This window comes from Aulonocara stuartgranti (genome assembly GCF_965226115.1).
Source record: "Aulonocara stuartgranti genome assembly, chromosome: 14".
NCBI lineage: Eukaryota > Metazoa > Chordata > Actinopteri > Cichliformes > Cichlidae > Aulonocara > Aulonocara stuartgranti.
Window position 1 is genome coordinate 32633834 of NC_138950.1, and position 20855 is coordinate 32654688.

Genomic DNA, 20855 nt, shown 5'->3' on the forward strand with positions numbered 1-20855 from the left:
GACCTTGTTATGGCCTATATTATAGGGTGGGCTAATCTCAGGTGGCATTGCTAGAAAATTGATTACGACTTTTGTTATAGTAGCTCACCCTCTTCACATTTGTTTCTTCATATTTGTGGTGTAGATGAGTGTAGATGAAGCATCCTCGTGCACTATTTGAGGTTACGGGCTTTCCTGTTTTCTGCTGTTTGTGACTGATAGGCGGAGGAATAGGCAGGGGAAAAAGCGAAGCAGAAGTTTTAATTAAACAAACAAACAAAAAAAATCATCCAAGACTGCGTATATATATTTGCATGCATGTAAGAAAATACATGACAGAATATAGTTAAAGCAGGGGGGGTTAGTGTGACCTGTCATGAGCTTATTGTTTGAGAGAATCTGCATGACTCACTTCTGAAGTCCAGGATCTTGGAAAAGGAATAAGGCAATGTCTTTGCCTGAGGATACACATGCCATGCACATGTATGTAACGTGGCAGCCCCCAGCTTAGTGTTGCAAAGATATGTACCTATGTAAGCAGCTAAATATGGCAAATTCTGCAAAAGCAGTCGAAGCTTTCAAGATCCAATCAAACTTTTATGAGTCTCCTTTAAAAGTCATGCGCTTTTGTGTGTGTACCTGTGTCAGTCCACAAACTGCCTCTAAGTACTGGCACTTACTTTTGGCTCATTTCAAATTGCAAAACACGCGCCACGAAAAATCCCCCAAGCCACCTGATATACGATAATGACGTCCAGATGTCATAAATCTGTGCCATACTGTTGGCAGTTTTGCTTCGCTGCTGAGCTAATTTTAGGTCTCCCAGCATCCCCACTGCAGCGGGGCCGCTCAGTCCTCTTGTGAAACTGGCATGTGCCGTAGGTAAGCAGGTAAATGCGGCAACAGGTTCATGCTAATCAACTCCCTGTAGACCTGGGCGGGCTTTTGCACAGCAAAATAACAAGGTGACACCTGTCAGTTTCATCTGGCAGCCACGCGGCACCAGAACTGTGATAAGCTGTTCATCCTCCTCGCCTTCTGACACGGGGAAGATCCTCCCTGTTGCTGGTCGGCTGGCTGCCTACAGCTGCAATCTTTTCTGCGTGTGTGTGTGTGTGTGTGTGTAAGGAAAAGATATGCTAAAAGACCTGCTGTGGGCTGCGACCTGGCCAAGAGGTCAAAGTTTTGCCTTTAATGCACTTTTCAGTTGCACGCAAGGAACAGTGGGGCTGTCTATCATGTGCAAATACATGTTACCTATTAGGGTATTAACTGGATTAGTTCAGAGATGTAATATGGCCAGAAAGAAAGGGTAAGGTTGCTTTGTAAGGAAGGATTTATTGTGTGTGTGTGTGTTTTTTGTTATCCAGAGCTTGGCTGTGAAGTAAACAAATTACTGCCAAGTCAATGGGGGTGGAAAAAACCAAGCACACCATGGTTCTAATTGATTCCCCTGGGACACTGTATAGTGCAGTTAAATCCAGGAGAAAATAAGAGGCTATTGTATCCAGTATCTGCCTATCTGCTGCTATCTGTTGCTCTGTACATTGCCCAACCTTTACCACCCGTTCCTGCTTCCTGTCACAGCTTCTGGGAAGCAGACACAATAAGAAGCACCATTCCCCATTTTCTTTTTTTTCCTTAACTCCAAGTCTGGTTCTCACTTTCAGCTTTTGAGATAACAACTGAAAGAGTGCATCCGTGTCAGGCGCCGGAGAGGGATCTGCCTCTGCAGGGCCAGTATACAAACTTGTTTCCCAGATAACTTTGAAGCGCCGCCGCTCCTGTCATTTTGTGTTTAGCCACCGTTTCATTCCAGGAAGGCGACTTCCTTTAAGCACCGTCACCCTCGAGTCATCCAGTCAGACTCGGCATGCAAGCGTGTGTTTCTTACTTAGTTGTCAATAATCAGAGCTTGAAGTGTTAACACCCCCTTTGCATATGTGTGTGTGCATGCAATCTGAGCGAGAGTGATGGATTGAAGCCAACATGTTGACAGCTGCCAAGTATGCAAAAATAGGCAAGGAGGTGATGTCGTTTACAAAGGAATTATTGCGTTCGCTAGATACACGCTGCGGCTCAATCGATTTCCCCAGGACCGACCGTGTCCCAGCTCAACAGGGAGAATCTCCTGGCAGCGAGGCAGAAAGAGCTATACAGTTTTTTGCCAGGGCTGCCCGGAGCCTTGCTTTTGTGTAATTCCAAGTAATATGAACTCTGAATTTAGATAGCTCATTACCAGCACACTGTATTTTAATTCAGCTGCCCACTGTGTGACTCGTTGTTGGGGGAACCTTTTTGCTGCTTTGTTATATCCAGATAAACACACTGTAGGTCCCCCCCCCCCCCCACCCCACCCCCCATCAGTGAGCGTGTAAGCAGCTAAGAGTGTAATATTCAGCCAGTGAAAGAGGCTCCGTGCTAACCAGCTGGCTGCTCGAACATCTGCTAGAGAAGTTGCAGGATTAATCAATGCAGGTATTATAATTTATGCCATTCCTTATAGAGCTTCTGCATGCGCAACTGTGTGTGTGTGAGCTAGTGCTTTTATGTGTGTGTGTGTGTGTAGAGGGGATAAAGACAAGCCAAGAGGATAGGCATTTGAGGATCCCATTAGCAAATAAAAAAGGGGGGTGTCAAAAAAATAGAGGCAGATTTATGTCCACTCCAGTGGAGGAGCGGAAGTGCATTATAGGGAGCACTCTATAAATCCTCCAACGAGGCTGTGACACAGTGTGCGGCACAAATCCTGTCCAGTTTGCCACGGCCACGGGGAGGCAAGCCTCAGTGACACGGGGGAACTTCACAGATTTCTTTTTTTTCTCTTTTCCACAAACACTTTCTTTCTTTTCCTATTTTTTTTCTTTTCTCAGAGCTCTATGCCATTTGTGAAGTAGGAGAGCTTAAGCGGCTGCAGTGATGGAAGAATGCCAGGCCGCTGATCCCGGCACAGTTCCACAAGCATTAGAGACAAAAGACAGAGTCGGAGTGGATAAGTTTAAGGAGAAGGTCGAGAGGCTTTCTGTGATCCCATGAGTGCCGCGGCTAGATTCGCAGGGAGTCTTGTGACTACGGAATAACACAGTTCCTTACAGCATATTGAACTTTGCTCATTAGCGAACAGATGCTGTTTTTATTGCTAATGAGAAATCAAGCCTTTGTTCTCTGCCTCAGTGCTAAGGATGGCATGAATATGGGGTAGTGTCGATTGGCTATTTGTTGCTTCCTTTCAAACTTTCATATAAAGCCACAAATGGGAACTTGGTGTCTGTTATCAGATCTTAGTGTATGCTGCTTGTCCGGGGTATTCCACAGTGGCCTTTACACTTATATTCGCCTACATCTTCACGCTATATACAGAATCTTTTTGTTCAGCCTCTTCTGCTTTTGCTCCATTGTTTTTTGAGACGTGGAACGGAAGGTGGGAGGGGCTTTTTGGGAGTCATGGTCTATGTGAGTATGTAGTTCAGTGGCTGACTGAACTGGGTAAAACATACAGTGAGTAGGTGTCTCATCTCTCTTAGTGATGGGTCGTTCGCGAACGAAATGGCTCTTAGAGCCGGCTCTTTGACGTGAACGACGCGAGCCGGCTCCTTATCGCGAGCCGTCACGTGGGGTTTTTTTTTTTTTTCTTTCTCTCAGCCTCTCTCTCGCACTTTTTTTCCGCTTCACTCTGCACGCGAGCCTTGTGCTTTACGCTGGGCAGAGGGGGGAGGGGCGGTAGTTACACTCAGTAGCACAGGAACAGAGCCAGAGAGAGAGAAAGAGAGGCAGGGACAACAACATTAGAAAGGTACAGTAATCATCCACAACTATTTTCGGTTGCAGATGATAAAGGATTGAGAAAGTTTATTCATGCAGGTCCATATGACAGAGAATATGCATGTTCTTTTAGTTTTCATATTATAATTTATATTTAATTGTGTTGTGGTTTGCAGTGTTTTGTGTTCTTTTCACTTTAAATTTGTGAAAGGTAAAAGCTGAAAATTTAAATAGTTAAAACTTGAAATGTGAATAGTTGATTTTTGTATTATATGATTTATTTATTACATTTTATGTGGAGTGAATAAATAAAAGTATATTTACGGTGGCCCCTAGAGACAAAGCGCATACAAACTTCAAATCACGTACGAACTCTGAAGCATGTACAAACTCCAAAACACGTAAAAACACGTACAAACTCCAAAACACGTAAAAACTCCAAAAACACGTAAAAACACGTACAAACTCCGAAGCACGTAAAAACTCAGAAGCATATAAAAACTTAGAAGCACATAAAAACTCAAAACACGTACAAAAGACAACAGAAGTGCTCCAGGATGCTGGGCGCAGTGTTGAGCCTTTGTTATCTTGTGGCTACACAAGCCAGCAAGTACCAACGACCGGATTTGGTGTGTGGTAATAACAGGTAAATGAACTTTTTTTTAAATTATTTGAATATATATATGAGTGCCTGTGTATAAATATACAAACAATACACACATGCTTTCAATTGTGTAATTTAAGTGATCTAGTAGCTCTGCTTTGGAAGTTCAGTTCATGCTAGAAATGTGTTTTGGAGTTTGTACGTGTTTTGTCTCTAGGGGCCACCGCATATATTTATATATAAACATATATAAATAAAACCACTTGTTTTTACGTTAGTAATTCCTTTTGTGCATAATTTTATATTATTGTTAATAATAAATTAATTAAAGCAACAAAACAACCTGAAGAGCCGGTTCGGAGCCGAAAGAGCCGGCTCTTTTTAGTGAGCCGAACCGAAAGAGCCGGATCTCTAAAAAGAGCCGGAAATCCCATCACTAATCTCTCTCTCTCTTCTTTCCTTACTTCTTTCCTTTTGGTTGTTTTGAGTGGTCACAGCTGACCATACTTGGCAGCAAATAGGCAGCCAGGGCCTATTGATTTGCCCTACAGACAGACAGAGAGTGAGACACACACACACACACACACACACACACACACACACACACACACACACACACACACACACACAGGAAGGCACACAGAGAGGAGACGAGGCCAGAGTAGATTTTGCAGAATTAAGTTAGATGCTGCAGTGTCTTTTTTGAGATGCATTTGGAAGGAGCAAAGAAATCAGCTTGAAAGGGAAAGAAAAAAAAGGATGGATGGATTCAAGAAGCAGAAAGAGGAATGCAGAAATGAATTATTACCGTATTTAGATTTTTTTTCCTATGGACCTTCACGAAAGTTGTGCAAACACTTCTTTGAAGCTTTTCACCATTTCATGTGATCTTCAATCTGCAGATGGCCTGTTATGATGCATTACACACTACTTGGAATGCATTGGTTTACCTTTTCTCTTAGAAGATAAAGTAATCTGTTCCAGTACTCATTACCAAGTGAAAATATAAGAAAAAAATAAAAGAAATTTAACTACAAAGTGACATATTCCACTATATTCTTGTCCTTTCATCCAAAGATCTGCATATATCTACTCTTTAAAAGCTCCACCCCAATGCCTTTTCACCCTGTCTTCTTCATGACCTCAACTCAGGCTAGTGTTGCTCACAAGTGCATGAAGAAGACAAGTAGAAACATTTCCCCCATCTTCCACTTTAATAAACCGTTGATGTGTTTGCTGCATTTAGTCACAATGATGTGTTGCATTACTTTGCTTTACTTTGTTAAACAAAAATTAAAGGTAATTCTTTTTTTTTCTTTGTCAACACTAATTTTGGAATGGTAGAGTGATGGTGTGCTGATTAGCATTTTTGCCTCAGAGCAAGAGGTTTCTAGGTTTGACTCCACCTGCTGGCCGTAGCCTTTGTAGGTGGCACTTGCATGTTCTCTGCATGCTTATGTGGGTTTAATCTGGGTACTGTGGATTCCTCCCACAGTCCAAAGACATGCATTAGTTAGATTAACTGACAATTCTAAATTGTCTGTAGCTATAAGTGAGCTTGCCCTGTGATAGGCTGGTGACCTGTCCTGGGTGCTCCCCACCTTTCACCCTGTGACTCCTGCATGTGCCCTGCTAGGCACTTAAGGGACTTTTTATGTCTGTTAACATAGGGACCATTTAAAGGAACATTTAAGCAACTCTACCTTTGCTGAACAATGGTGACTGTGGTCATATGGGGACAAAATTGAATCTTCTTGCTTCTAAATGGGCTTTCATATTGTCTTTCTAGACACTGGCTAGAAAGCTGATGTTATCTTTAGGCATTGGCTGTCTTAGCTTTCAACGAATTATGTCATTTATTTAAAAAAAAAACAACTAATACTGGAAAACACTGTTGTAGTCCAACACACCTACATTACAGGTCTAACCTTTGGTATAAAAGTGCCAATTAATTACCATTAATATACATTATGGACATTCTCTATTACACCGTTATCACTTAGCTGTTACTACTTTGAAAAAGAAAAATCCACTTGAGACACAACAAATGCTTTTAATGAATCCCAGGCACTGGTTTGTAAATGCTTGATTTAAATACATAATATTTCCATAACAGTACAACTCCTACAACTGTCAGTCACTGTAAAGCAGGACCCGTGTTCTCATAAAATAGAAGGAAAAGGAATGAAGAAAACACATTGCATTAAGAAAACTTGTAACTTAAAAAAAATTAACAGTTTAATAACACTTGCAAGTGAAGTACCGCTGTTCAGTTGTGTTTCGCTATGATGGCTTTTTTTGTCACCTGGAAGAGTAAAAAACAGTGGAGTCACATGAAGAGGTCGAACATTTTGATATGATCCTGTTCTCACTTCAAGCGCCTTTAAAGCTATAGAGCTTAAGTGCAATTCTGGAGCCTTGCTCTCTCCATTGCTGTTAATTTAACAATGTCAATTATCAGTGAGTTTTAAATGTGTGAGCTTTGTTTTCAACAATAACAGAAACTGCATCAGGCTGCCGTCTTTTAACTGATTTATTAGTAGATTTTGTGTGTCTTGATGTCTACCAGATGGTGACTTTCAACTCACATTGACTTTAAAGTACTTATGACACACAGCTGCATGTCTGAATGTGTGCGTGTATGTCTCTCCTTACTGCTACACTTAATCCCCACTTCTTTTGGATTATGAAGTTTAAGTTATTCTAAGTGTCTAGCCAGACCCTCACCAAACTCTCCTGTTGTTTTTGCTCTCATGGACTACAGTGCATACAATAGTCACTTAAGCCTGTTCAGCTATCTTAATGAGGACCTTCACTGACGTAATGGTTTCCCTAGCCCCTTACCCTAACCCTAACCATCAAAAATGAATGCCTAACCCTAACCCTTACCCTAACCATAACCTAATTGTAACCCTGACACTAAAACCACATTTTGAGCCTCAAAAAGGCCTTCACACTTGTGAGCACCGGTGTGTGTGTCCTCACAAGTGACTGTTGGTTCTCACAAGTATAGTAGAATGCAGATTTCGGTCCTCACAAAGATAGCTAGACAGGAACACACACACACACTTACGCTCAAGAGCTCTACAATATATTCAAGGAGGTCCTTCTGCCACCTTCAGTCCTCCTTTCATCTATTTGGTCCTGTTTTCCAATCACTTACCTCTAGCCCAATCTCGCCAGTGGACTCTCTTCTATTTTTCAGAGAGGAATGATGACACATCCTGAGACACACACACACAGACACATGCACGCACTGATGAGTAGCAAAGGGTTACACAGACAGATAGTGCCCGACCTGTCCCTCTCCACCAGCTGGGTCTGGCTGACCTCGGAGGAAATGATCAGAGGGAGAAGGCAGAGAGAATTATAGGATGAGTGAGAGGAAAGGGTCAGAGAAAGTTGCAGATCTTTGTCTTTGTGACTCATAAATCTTCACACTTGACAAGTGGAGCACTCTGAGTGGAGAGCGGACTTCAAGAAACGATGCGGAAAAATAGCAAGAGCCTCTGAGGAGCTTAGAGATAAGTCTCTACACTTATTTTTGACTTTTACTCTGTGATACACATCACCTATCTTAAATATATATCCAAAACATTAATTTCCTATCTGTATTTGCATAGTGCTGTAGGCTACCTTGAGGTGATGTATGTAAATTTTCCAACCAGCCACCATCAGTCCAACAGATGGTGACATGCTCATTTTTCTTTTAACTCTTTTCCCCATAAAGACGACATTTGACGACCTCGCCTGTGTCCTTAATGATGAGTTCTGACACCTCAGTATACGCCATTAATGATGCTGTTTGACAACCATTAGAATAGTTGCTGGGTTTTTCCAAGGACAGCTGCATAGGCAGAAATCACCCTCACTAACACTGATGCAAGCCCAGTCATTTTGTTCTATAAGCAGGCCTGGAATGTGACAGAAACCAATGACAAAAACAGCTTCAGGTGATCAAAATATTGTGACTAATGCTGGTATTAATAGACAGAAACATTTACATTCCCGGTTTACCCTTAAATAAACGGCCTTTGTAGGTTAAAAGTAACAGTTTCAGAATTGGTGTTGGTATACAACAGTGGCCCTGAATTTGCTTGGTAGCAGCTTGATAGCTTCAAGGGTTACTTTATGAGCGACAAAATGACAGTAAAGAAGATTCTAAATGAAGCTGAATGAATGGAAGTCCTCTAAAAGAACAAACCGGTGGGGATTCAACATTATGCACTCCACACTGTATATAAATGCCACTTGTTTTGCACATATTCAACTCTGTATATTTTATATATTTTATTATTATTATTTTATTTTATTTTTTTACTATTTAATTTGTAAAAATGTGTATACACACACACACACACACACACACACACACACACACACACACGTAGGAAAATATTTAGTATACACATCCAGAAATGCATACACTATTATATATTGTACATATATTTATTAGTTTCAGGTTGGCCATTCTTGTATTTTACTCGTTTGTGTTGTTGTGTTTGCACATCTCTGTTGCTTGTGGGGCTCGCACACAAGAATTTCACTCGCATGTGCTGTGCCAGTGTGCCTGCACATGTGATGTGACAATAAAAAGTGATTTGATTTGATTTAATGCATGCTTTTCAATGATCAGTGTGCGTACCATGTAAAAATTGCTGGTCAAAAGCTAAGCAAAGTGGCTAGGTCACCTGGTAAACTTCTTGGACATGCAAATGGAGACTGCCACACTGTTGCTTTGCTGCATATTATTATACATTGACCGTACATACTAGTTTTCCATGACTATATGTTGCACAGGATTGTACAGTTGCATATGACTCACCACTTTTAAGCTTAGTATATCTTCATACAGAGACAAGTTAATTACTTAACCCACTGAAGTCTTAAGAATGCAGACAAATACAATAACAGAAAAGCCGCAGTACATACTGGTCAAGAGGAAGGAAAGTATGTATTGTTCATGCTCAGAGTGCTGTTAGAACATTTTGTCCTGCTCTATTAAATGTAAAGTTAGGCTAAATATTTAATATTTTGAGAACTACTGGGAAAATTTTTTTGGCCTTGATCAGTTAGTTACCAGAGACTCTAAGATCTTATTGATTCTCCCCAAACAGAAGCTCTAATAAATCAAACATTTTTTACTGTCTTTTGTTTTGAAGAAAAATTATATAACACGATCACTATAAACGCTTTGAGTGAAGCAGAGTTCCCAAATTTGGAACTTTTACTTTAAGAATGAAGGGCTCCTTTATTAAACTGTTAAATAAGACAGAAAAAGGTCTGGTTGGTGCTGATCTGGTGCTTGCTTCAACACACAGATGTGTTGTAGGAGCGGGAGGAAGGTTGTTTGAGTTTCACTGCTAAGAGGGCTCCATATTCAGGTCAGCCCTGCATGAGTGTTAGCTGATTCTTTCAGCAGGGCAAGCAGCAACACATGCTCCTCATTGTCAGTCTACACAGACACGCACCACACACAATCCTCATTAGAAGCCATCAGTATTTGCTCTTGGTTTGCTGAGGTTGATGATCTTCCACTGGTATTGGGCTGGAGCTGCCGGTACACACATATTAATTAAGCAGTAATTGTTGTTTTCTCCGTTAGTCCACAATCCCTCAAAGCGCCCCGCACAAACACGAGCATGCAGCGCATAAGCGGGGTAGCGTGCAAGGAAGTCCCTGTGTGATTTTTCCTTGATGATTGCTTTAAGTGATCATCAGTTGCTGCCTGTTCTTCTATCTGTGCTCAATTTCAATTAATCTGTCCATTTCCCCCATGAAGGCAACAGTTGTCATCCAATATGCTAGCCACTTACAGGCCTGAGCAGACGCTGGCCGGGTTTATACGTATACAACCCAAAAATTCATGTACACACACACACACACACACACACACACACACACACACACACACACACACACACACACACGCAAACACACACACACACACACACACGCAAACACATAGGCCCTCACAACTGCTTTCCTGTGGCAGTGCATAAATAAAACAGCTTTTCTTTGTCTTTGTACTTGTGGATGCGTGGACTCCTGAGGCTCGGGGCCTTTTTGGCAGTTAAACCTTACATCTGCAGGGGTCTACAGATATGCCTGCCCTGATAAAACACATGTTATTTAGTGCTGCTTCTTATAAGTTAAAGTGCCAGTGCCCCTGGTGTTAATCCAGTCTGCCAGCAGATGCTCCAGAGTCTGTCACCCTTCTGCAGCGGTTATGATTGGTAGTGACTGGATATGAGGTCTGCCTAGCCTAAACCTGTTTCCCTACATTACCCCTGTTCTGGCATTATCAAAGCGTTGTCACTTTTTTTTTATTATTATTTGCTGAAATAGGAGTCATCATGAATTTCTAACACACAGAGAGATGGATGCCAAACATCTAGTCTTGCTATTATCAAGCCTATGTATATTTAATACGGGCTGATGCATCACAGATCAGTATAAACGCTTCGAGAGCAGCCTCGGTGCTGTTGTTTGGATGGGAGAAAGTGTTGTTTTCATTTTCCTTTTAGAAATATCCCACCCTCCCAAAGAACTGCACGACAGCACACGAGTTATAAACAAGCAGACATGGAGCGAGTGCTGGCGCTGTCCTTGGTGCTGAAATGAGCCAATGACACTCAGAGAGAAACTGCATTAACGGAGCCATCCATTGTGCTGAAAGCAGACTTGCCGGAAGATTTTTTTGTGTGTGTGCGTATCTCCATTAGCTCATTTGCATACACCGGCATGCAGAAAGATTGGAGGGATAGAGGAATGTGAGAACACACCGGGGACCTGACAGTCTGTCACAGTGAGGATAAGGCTGAGCGGTGATTGATGAGTGACAGATGGACGGGTGAAAATGGCCAGGAAATGTGCAGCATCTAAATGTTAATGCTAAGCAGTGCTCTTTGTTTTTTGTTTTTTTAACACGTAGCCGTTACATAGGGAGCTGCGGCATGACGATGATGCGTGTCTAGGCGATGAGTTATTATTCGCGAGGGTCCGCGACTTTCTCCAGTATCGGGGACCACAGAGCCAAGAACCATAAAGCATCTAAAAATAGAGTTCCAACAGTCTGAAGTGCACTGATTTGTTGCCAGTGATTCTCACACACAGTCTGCTTGACATATTTTCAACCTGCTATAGAAATCTAGGCACAATGATCCATGAAATCCCACATCCTTGTGATGAGTTTGTGGGGAGGTGTGTGTATCTGCGCGTGTTAAAAAATATGAAAGGCCTCGCCTCGAAACTTCAAAGTTGTCCATGCACGCTAAAATCCCTCTTTCCAAGAAATCTGTAACAACTGTGTTTACTCACATGATTGCATAGGAACACACACGCGCACACACAACTTGCACAGGTGGAGCGTTTGAACAGGTGGGGCAAGAATTATGTAGAAGGGCTGTCACGGATGCAGCAATTTTATCCCTCTGCTGTAACTGGGCCACTGATGCACACGTCCATGCACACATATACAGACACACACTTTGAGCGCCTTCTCTTCCCTCTGTTGAGTTGCGTTCCCTCTGGCTGTTGCACAACCTCAGTAATTGCATGGTCAAATGTGTGTATGTGTGTGTGTGTGTGTTTACCTGCGTCTAGATCAAATCCTGAGGGACGTGAACTCTGTTGGGTTGTTTCATTTTTTAACGGGACACTCGGGGCCTCATCACCAAGGTGCTCCTGTCTCACTCCCTGGGAAAAAAAAAGAAAATAGGAGGAAAAGGGGAGAGCGAGCACAGCACTGAGGGTACCTGTCAGCTCTTATAGGAGCTCAACACGCACCAAAAAAATCACACAATTTGAAGCTCCACATCCTCACATGTTTATTGTGATTTAGACCAGCTGTCAGGCCGTGGCGGCTGTTTTGGCTCATATCTGTGTCCTGTATCTCTTCATCCTGTGCTCCAGCCCCCACTTGCAGACAGCAGCCAGGCTGTAGCAGCTCCCCTCCTGGTTACCAGGAGGAGGATCTGGGTCAATGTGTACCACCTCCTCCCATCGCTTTGCTTTCTCTCACTCCGCCTTGTTCCTCTTCTGTTCTATCTGCCTCCATCTTACCCTCACGTGTGCCTCTTCCTTGTCTGTCTTTGTCTGATCTCTGAGTCACTAATATCAGACATTCGACATCTCCTCTTTTTGTTTTATGTCTTTCTTTCTTTCTTTTTTGTTTTTTAATCTATAGTCTTCATCAGTTTCCATGCTCCCGCTGGGTTTTTTCCTGGTGTAGCATTAGCGTGGTGGTAATTACCGGCGGCGAGGCTTAGCCAGGTCTTATCACACTGTTCTCTCCTTCCCTCAGGATTCGTCTATCCCCTCTCTCTTTCACATTCAGTTGCTGCCTCGTTTACCGAGGACCCCACTGAGATCCCACTTTTGGAAGGGCGTTGGGTTAAGGACAGTTAGAAGCTCAAATTTTAATCCGACTTTTGTTCTAGTTTTTGTTGACTTGATTAGACTGTGCTTTATCAAGGCTAAACATACCCAGGGGAGACTGAGAAAAAGAAGCAAAGCAATAATATTAGAGCCCCACTGATAAAGTGGTATATTTCAGCTGTGACGGTATTGGCGTTTTTTGGCATACTCGTAGTACAATATAAAAAACAAAATTATGCAGAAAAAACACATGCTTGGGGCCATTGAGATATAAAGTCATCACAAAAAAGAAAAGAAAAAAGGAATAATTTTGCAATCACGGCACATTTGCCAATTTTCTGACAAATTAAAGGAAAAAAAGAAGTAAGTGTCAGAGTAAATTCTAAATTGGCCATAGGAGTGAATGTGAGCAGATGTTTTTTGCATCTGTTAGCATTGTGATAGACTGGCAACCCCTCCCGGGCATATCCCGCATCTTCTTGGTGGCACCTATTTAAGTCCCACCTGAATTGCATAAGATAAAGACCAAACAGTTGATCAAAATGATTAATGTAGACAATGCAGTTCTGGAAGAGACTGTTTTTAAGGTTTTCCCTTAAATTCTTATCTAAAAAAACGAATCCTCCCCATAAAACAGTATTCATTAACCTATAATTCAAACATTCGTGTCCTGGGTTTGAACTCTTGAGGATTTGCATGTTCTCACTCTGCCTGTGCTTGTTAGATTAACTGGAGATTCCAAATTGGCTGTAGGTGTGGATGTGAGTGTGACTGGTTATCTGTTACTCTGAGTTAACTAGAAAACTGTCCAGGATGTATCAAGCTGCTTGCAGGACTGGCTGCAACCTGGAATGAATTTTAAATATGTTTTTTTTTTTTTTAATTACAATCGGGTTCCATAATAACACACAGGAACATGGCAGCATTCACAAACATGCATGCAGTATGTTGAATTCAGATCTTCAGATCTTATTTTCATACCCATTTAAAACCATGAGTGGACTCCTTTTCCCCCTTTGTCATACATAATAAAGAAGGTGCTACATTCGTTCATGGGGCACTCAAAAATGCTTCACAGGACACACACACACACTCTTTTCCAAGCCCTTGTTCCCCCTCCCCCCCCAACTTCTCACTGCCCTCTATTTGAATATCTTGTCACTTGGATACACTGCGTGTTAACATGGATGCCTGCATGTGTGCGAAGGTCACTTATTTTTCTAGCCAGCACAACATTATTAAATCATGAGTCCACCCACCGCTCTTGCTTGTTTACTGTTTAGCTCTCAGGTTTTGTTGGCTGTGTGTGTGTATGTGTGTGTATGTGTGTTTTGGTGTGCGTTACTGATGTGTGCTGGAAAGACAGGTGTTTTTTGGTGTGGTCATGCATGTGCATAAGTGTGTGTGTGTGTGGGACCGGACCCCCTTGAGTTCTCATTATGGTGAGAGTGGATGGCCGAACCCAGGCTTAACATCTGTCTCTGAGAGTGGAGGGGCCCCACATCGAGCCAGCGAACGGCCTGAGAGAAGAGGCTGCTTTTACCTGAATACCAAAGCCACAGCGCCGCACCTCGCTCTGCTGTTAGCTACTGATCTTTAATTCAACTGTTAAATGCCGGTCTCCATTACTGATAGCACATCACGCTGCAGAGAGCATTTTCCCTATCTAATATTGTTACTCAGTTTATATTTTCCATCAGGTGACAGGTTGCTAGGACACTGTCATTAATATTAAAACAACCCTGCGATGGGAAACAAATGTAGCGCTGAGCTGTATGAATGTTTAAACAATCGTTTATATCACATTTATAATACATTGGTAAGCAGATGTTGTTAATGTCAACAGCTGGTCTTCTACTCTGTCACATAAGTAGAAAAAAGAATAGCAAAGCACAGGTCTGACTGTAAGTTGATAAATGCTGTGCATTTATAGGCAAAGTAAAAATTATATCATACTGTACTCATACATTTTTTATATCTAATCTTTGTATACTGCTTGTTTTATAAACAGATTTTATTTTATGTAAAACTGGTCTGTTCCACATTAGACTTCTTTAATCTGTAACTTAACAGAAACGCTGGGTTGGATCTAAATGTCGGAAGTGATTAAACCCAATAACATGAAGGTGTTTAACAACCTGTCGTCATGTTTGTCCTCCTGAGTAAAGACAAAGAGAAAGTAAACACAGTGACACCTGCCAGAGGATAGGGATACATTTCAACATTGTAAGTTAAACAAGGACTACAAGCTGGTAAAACTTGTGGTCTTAACACTGGAGGAACACAAATTACTTCTCACGGAAGCGTTAATATTTCAATCAACCACATTAAAACAATATGACAATGCTGAGCTGGAAAATGTCTTATTTTGAAAATTAAACTAGATTTCCCTTTTTATTCTTTTGTACATAAAGTAAAATAAGATCCCAGTGTTTTCTTCTTCTTTTATTTATCAACAGAGCGAAAATCTATTATTTATTCAGCTCGCTTATTATACATTATTGGTAGCTGGGAAGGGGAGCAGAATATAATATTTTTTGCTCTGTTGTTCCTAACGATTAATAATTACTTATGAAGGTGGTGAAGCTGACATTCCAAGTTATGATATGAAATAATAAACTTATTATTAAAATGCATCCCAAACTGCACTTAGGTGGAAACCTAGATATTACATCTATACGTGACTGTTCAACATCTAATGGTTGAAGGTGGTTGGAACGAGCTAAACTCCTGAGTTTGTTTTTTTAGGTTAATTCTCAAAACTACAATATTAAATCAACATGGCAAAACAAGCAAGTGAATAGTCAGTCCATAATTATTGATTCAAATTTGAATGTTTGATTTCAACATGATGCGTTAGAAATGCACCCTTGTCTTTCTGATCCGTGGTGCTCCTTGCTGGACTTTGTAAACAAGGATTCCCTTTGATAAATAAAAAAGATAATGATGAAACAAGCCCAGGCAATGAATAATAAAAGAGATTTTGGATTCAATCCAATTCAATTTTATTTATATAGCAACAACAGTTGCTTCAAAGCACTTTATATTGTAAGGTAAAGACTCTACAATAATAGAGTAAATCCCCCAAGTATTTCGGGGTCTTGTTCATGAGTGATGGGAGAAGGGAACAAGAGATCGACAGATGGATTGGTGCTGTACTGGTCCGTCGTGGTGAAGGGAGAGCTGAGTGTAAGCTGCAGAGTTTAAGCCAACCAGTAAACTGAGAGCCGAAGTTTTCAGTTTAGTGAGAGCCGAAGCCAGCCACCCTTCCCCCGAAGGATGGCTGGCCTCTCCCTTAGAGATAGGGTGAGGAGTTTTGCTCCCATCCAGGAGGGGCTCAGGAAAGAGCCACTGCTTCTCCACGTTGAAAGGAGCCATTTGAGGTGGTTCGGGCATCTGAAAGCATTCCTCCTGGGCGCCTCCTGGGTACCTGTTCCAGGCATGTCCCACATGGAGGATGCCCCGGAGCAGACCCAGGACATGCTGGAGGGATTATATCTCTCAGGTGCCATGGGAATGCCTTGATGTTCCCCCGGATAGTCTAGAGGAGGTGGGCGGGGAGAGGGAGGTCTTAGCTTCTCTACTTAGGCTGCTGGCCCCACACGTAGAAGATGGATGGATGGATGGATGGATGATATGCAAAGCAGCGCATAAACACATTGTGACTGAAATGGGTGAGTAAGAAACCCTCAGTGCATCATGGGAATCACCCAGCAGCCTAGGCCTATTGCAGGGTCACCTGATGCAGCACTATATGCCTTATCAAAATGGAATCTTTAAGCCTAATCTTAAAAGTAAAGAGATCGTCTGTCTCCTGAATCCAAACTGGGAGTTGGTTCCACAGAAGAAGGTTCTGCCTCCCATTCTACTTTTAAAGATCCTAGGAACCATAAGTAAGCCAGCAGTCTGAGGGGGAAGTGTTTGATTGGGGTGATACGGTGCTATGAGGTCTTTAAGAATAGATAGGGCCTGATTATTCAATACCTTGTATGTAAGAAGAAGGATTTTAAATTAAATTCTGGATTTAACGGGAAATGAAGAGAAGTCACTATGGGAGAAATGTACTTTCTGTTTCAAGTCCCTGTCACTAATACTGCTGCAGCATTTTGTATGAACTGAAGGCTTTTCAGGGAGCTTTTAGGACAGCCTGATAATAATGAATTGCAGTTCTGCAGTCTAGAAGTAATAAATGCATGAACTAGTTTTTTAGCATCACTCAGAGACAGGATGTTTGCAAGATGCAAGAATGTGAGAAAGCAGTCCTACATATTTGTTTAATATACCTGCTGAAAGACCCTGGTTTAACATAGGAGATGAAAAAAAGCTGCATCCTTAGTGTCTCCCTGTTCCTTAGTGGAAAGCAACCCACTAAGGGACAGGGAGAATATGCAAAAAAGTCCCAGTTGACCTGGAGATTTAACCCTACAACAGCTTGACTGTGAGGCAACAGTGTCTGGCCTTCCCGGATTCCAATCCAATTAACTTGCCAGAGACTGATCCACGGAGTGGGACGCCACAACACTGCTTGAATTGAACCCGCAACAGGTGCCCTTGTGCCTACATGCCTTTCTTTACTGGGCCTCATGGGTTCCATGTCCATAGCGCAGTGGTGCAGAGCTGTTTTAGTAGAACGTAACCATATAATGCAACCAACTTGCATTATATGCTCTATGCTGTCGGTAGATCATAACCCCTTAACAAAGGATTGTAATTCTAGCCATTAGGTGGGATTTTTTAAAACAAGTTACAGCCATTTTCCATATCAAACTTAGGATCCATTATCATTTAAAAACTGGCGGCTCTTGCAATTATCCCGTTACCTTGTGAATCAGTAACAAGATCTAATTACTGATATGAATGCATTAGTTCTGTCATCTACTTTGCAGGCGTTTAGACACCAGCTGGTGTTTACTGCATTTCCTGAAGAATATCAAACGCACCTGGTGGATATGTTCCCTACATTCGACATGTGTAACAGTCAGAAAAATAAGCTGAAAAACAATGTTAATAATCGCCCTGAAATTTGCTCTTGAAAGCAGAAAATAATCTACCCGAGCCATCACCACATCAGATTCTCCTGAGTCATAGAATACATTCTGGAGATATGAAACAATCCATCTCTGCCTCATAACAGTGAAGAAATGTCAACTAATCTAATCTCCCTCCACATCTAAAAACAACAACAACAACAAAATAATCACACTTTTATGTTCATGGAATACAGTGTGAGTGAGTCTTTTTCTCACTCACACACATACTGATGCACACATACACTTAAATATCAGTGACTCCTCTCCTTTTAAGCTTTGCTGTGGGTCCAGAAACAAATAGATTATATCTAGCTGTGTGGCATTTCCCAGGTGGTATTTTCAAGAACTCGAGTGTTGGCCACCTGATGCTCGAGAACATATGAAATGGCTTTTTGTGTATGTGTGTGTGAGAGAGTGAGAGAGAGACATGCGGTGCTGTTATTCCGTGCCCTTTCTGAGCGGTGTCGAGTCTCTTTCCATCTGTTTGAATAGTGACAGTTCTCCCCCACTGCCCACACCCAAGAGAGCCGAACACCTGTAGAGAGGCACGCGCACACACGTTTGCATATAGACACATCTTAGCTGTTGACTCTCTCCTCCACCTCTGAGATGGCCCCTTCTTCTTTTTTTTCCCCACTTCTTTTTATTTACCCAACTCCAGTTTGTACCCTTCACTTTGCATGTGTATATGCTGATGTTTGTTGTGGTGCTCCACTGTGTAGCAAATGACTTGTCCCCGGCTGGGTGGGTAATTTTCCAGTGGCATTGGTGCTTTCATCCATGCAGTCTCTCGGTGTGCTGTGTTTATGAATTGACATCGTAATCACTCCTTTGCCACTTTCTCTCCATTTCCCGCACCTCGGGAGGGGAGGCAGGAGGGTCTCAGGTTTATATGCAGATGCTGAAAAAAAGAAAAGGAAAAAAGAAGATGGAAATCTGTGACAGAGTGTTTCAGAGGCCGGTAACAGCGTGGAATAGGTGAGCGACTGACTGACAGGATGAAATTGAAATAGGGAGAAAGTCCAGGAGAAAGAGACAGGGGGGGGGGGGGGGGGGGGGGGGGGAAGCATGACTCACAATGAAGTTGAGAAAATTGGATGGAGATTTTTGTCAAATCACATTTGACGATTCTATCTGTTGAATTTTTATATAGATAAATGTCTGCATTTTAATGTCTAGAATGAAAGGAAGAACCAGTTTCCTCTGTTGACATTTACCATCTGTAGCTGTCGGTGCTTGACAGCACAATGGCTGATTTGCGGGAAAACACTGAGGACCTTTTTAATCAAAGCGTGAGCTGAACAAGTTTTGAATATGTGTGTCAGAACTGCCACGATGAACAAGAAAGTTAGTATTTGGTACTCACCTTTATGCAGTCAGCGATCATAAATAACGCTTGTTCTACATCCATCTGCTTGTGCAAGTACAGGCTGATTTAAATACAGGAGCAGTTGCACTGTGCTGTACATGGTTAGTCACTTTGAAGGTAACTTTTTCCTAGATGAATGCAGCAGCCGGAGTAGATTAAAAGGAAAAATCATGACAGACAACAGTATCAAGCAACTTTGATGCTGTGTTTCGAGTTATTATTAATCTCTGGCTCTCTTCCACAGTCTTTTTTTGGTCCCATCTTTAGGACAGACAGGCCTCCCCGAGCTTGGCCCTGTGCAGGTTTCTTCCTGTTAAAGAGAGGAAAAGATGGTATTTGGCAAGCAATTATAAGAATCAGCAAAAATTCGCCCTACTGGCGTTTTTCCTAGGCCTGTAACACACTTGATACATTTACAGTTAAAGAAAACATATTTAACCTCCTAGGACCTGGTGTCTACATTTGTAGACAACACATTTTGGGTAGACCAAAATACTAAATTTTGCTCTACAAGGGCCTGATATCCACTTACGAGGACATTATGCTGCCACTGTTCTAGTGAAATTTAAAACGAATGTCCTCTTATGTGGATCTCATTTTTATCAGAAAAAAAAAAGTCAGGTAATTTTTTGCTTTTACATTCATCAGGTCCCAATCAGCCCCAGTAGCAAAGAGAAATTGAAAATGCATGCCATAAAAGAGAATACGAGTCTTGGGAGGTTAATAACTAACAATTTGAGCCATTAGAAATGCAAAAGGAGGGCGTAACTAATAAGAAAAAACAAAATACCTCATCCTGTATGTGTTTGTGTGTGTCGGTATATCATTGTTAGCTATTTACACTGATTGTCAAGCATACCTTTTTTGTTATTTTCGAATGCTGATCTATCTATAAATAATAATCCTAAATAGCTTAATTACTACTAAATAGGATTTTGAGCAGCATTTAAAACTATGACTTTCAGTACTTTGCTACAAGTCAGACACTTTAACTCTCACATTAATATCAATAATAGTTTTTTTAGTTGTACACACAGAAATGAGGATAGAAATGACTGAAAAGGTGATATTTGCAGACTTTTATGTCCATCATGGTTCTTTGGATGAAGCCTGCAAATGTCCCAAAAAATGTATGTTTACCATATTTTAAAAGGCACGCCAGCTAGGAAATAAAAATGATCTCATGCAAATAGGCTACAATCATTATAGTATGATAATAATGTGGTCTCAGTATTAAAATGAGGCTGCAAGCTCAAACTTTATAAGGAACCAAACAATTCAGACACTTTGGACGATACGAGACACATACGAAGATTTAGCGTCTGTGTCTTCATTAGGATTAACTAATTAAGTTCATTCAGTGCAGACCGACAGCATCTGAGTGTTGAATAAGGATGCATTCATCCTCCTCCAGCTGAAAGACTTGCACAGCATCAGTCATATTGGGGTTTGTTTGTCTCATTCACATTTCTACCTGTACATAACGCCCTCTATAAAACACAGCTTATTTGTTCCCGCGGTCGCGTTGCATCTGCACACACTGTCAAACAAAATCTGAGATATTCTATTGAAATAAGCACTTTGAATCAGAGTGGGTAAATCTGTATGAGCTTATGCTGAAGGTGAAGAAGCAACACAAAAAATTAAGAATGTCTTGTTTTCTTAAAACCTTGATAGAATGTGAAGTAGGGGATGGTTGTTTTCCTCTGATCGCCACTACTTTGAAAGCATG

At 41.6% G+C, this 20855-nt stretch overlaps 1 protein-coding gene across 1 annotated transcript in view; it reads left to right on the top strand.

The window, feature by feature from the left end:
- Positions 1–20855, top strand: part of LOC309687253 (calsyntenin-2-like) — a 341001-nt gene that overhangs the window by 1978 nt on the left and 318168 nt on the right. The window lies entirely within an intron of this gene.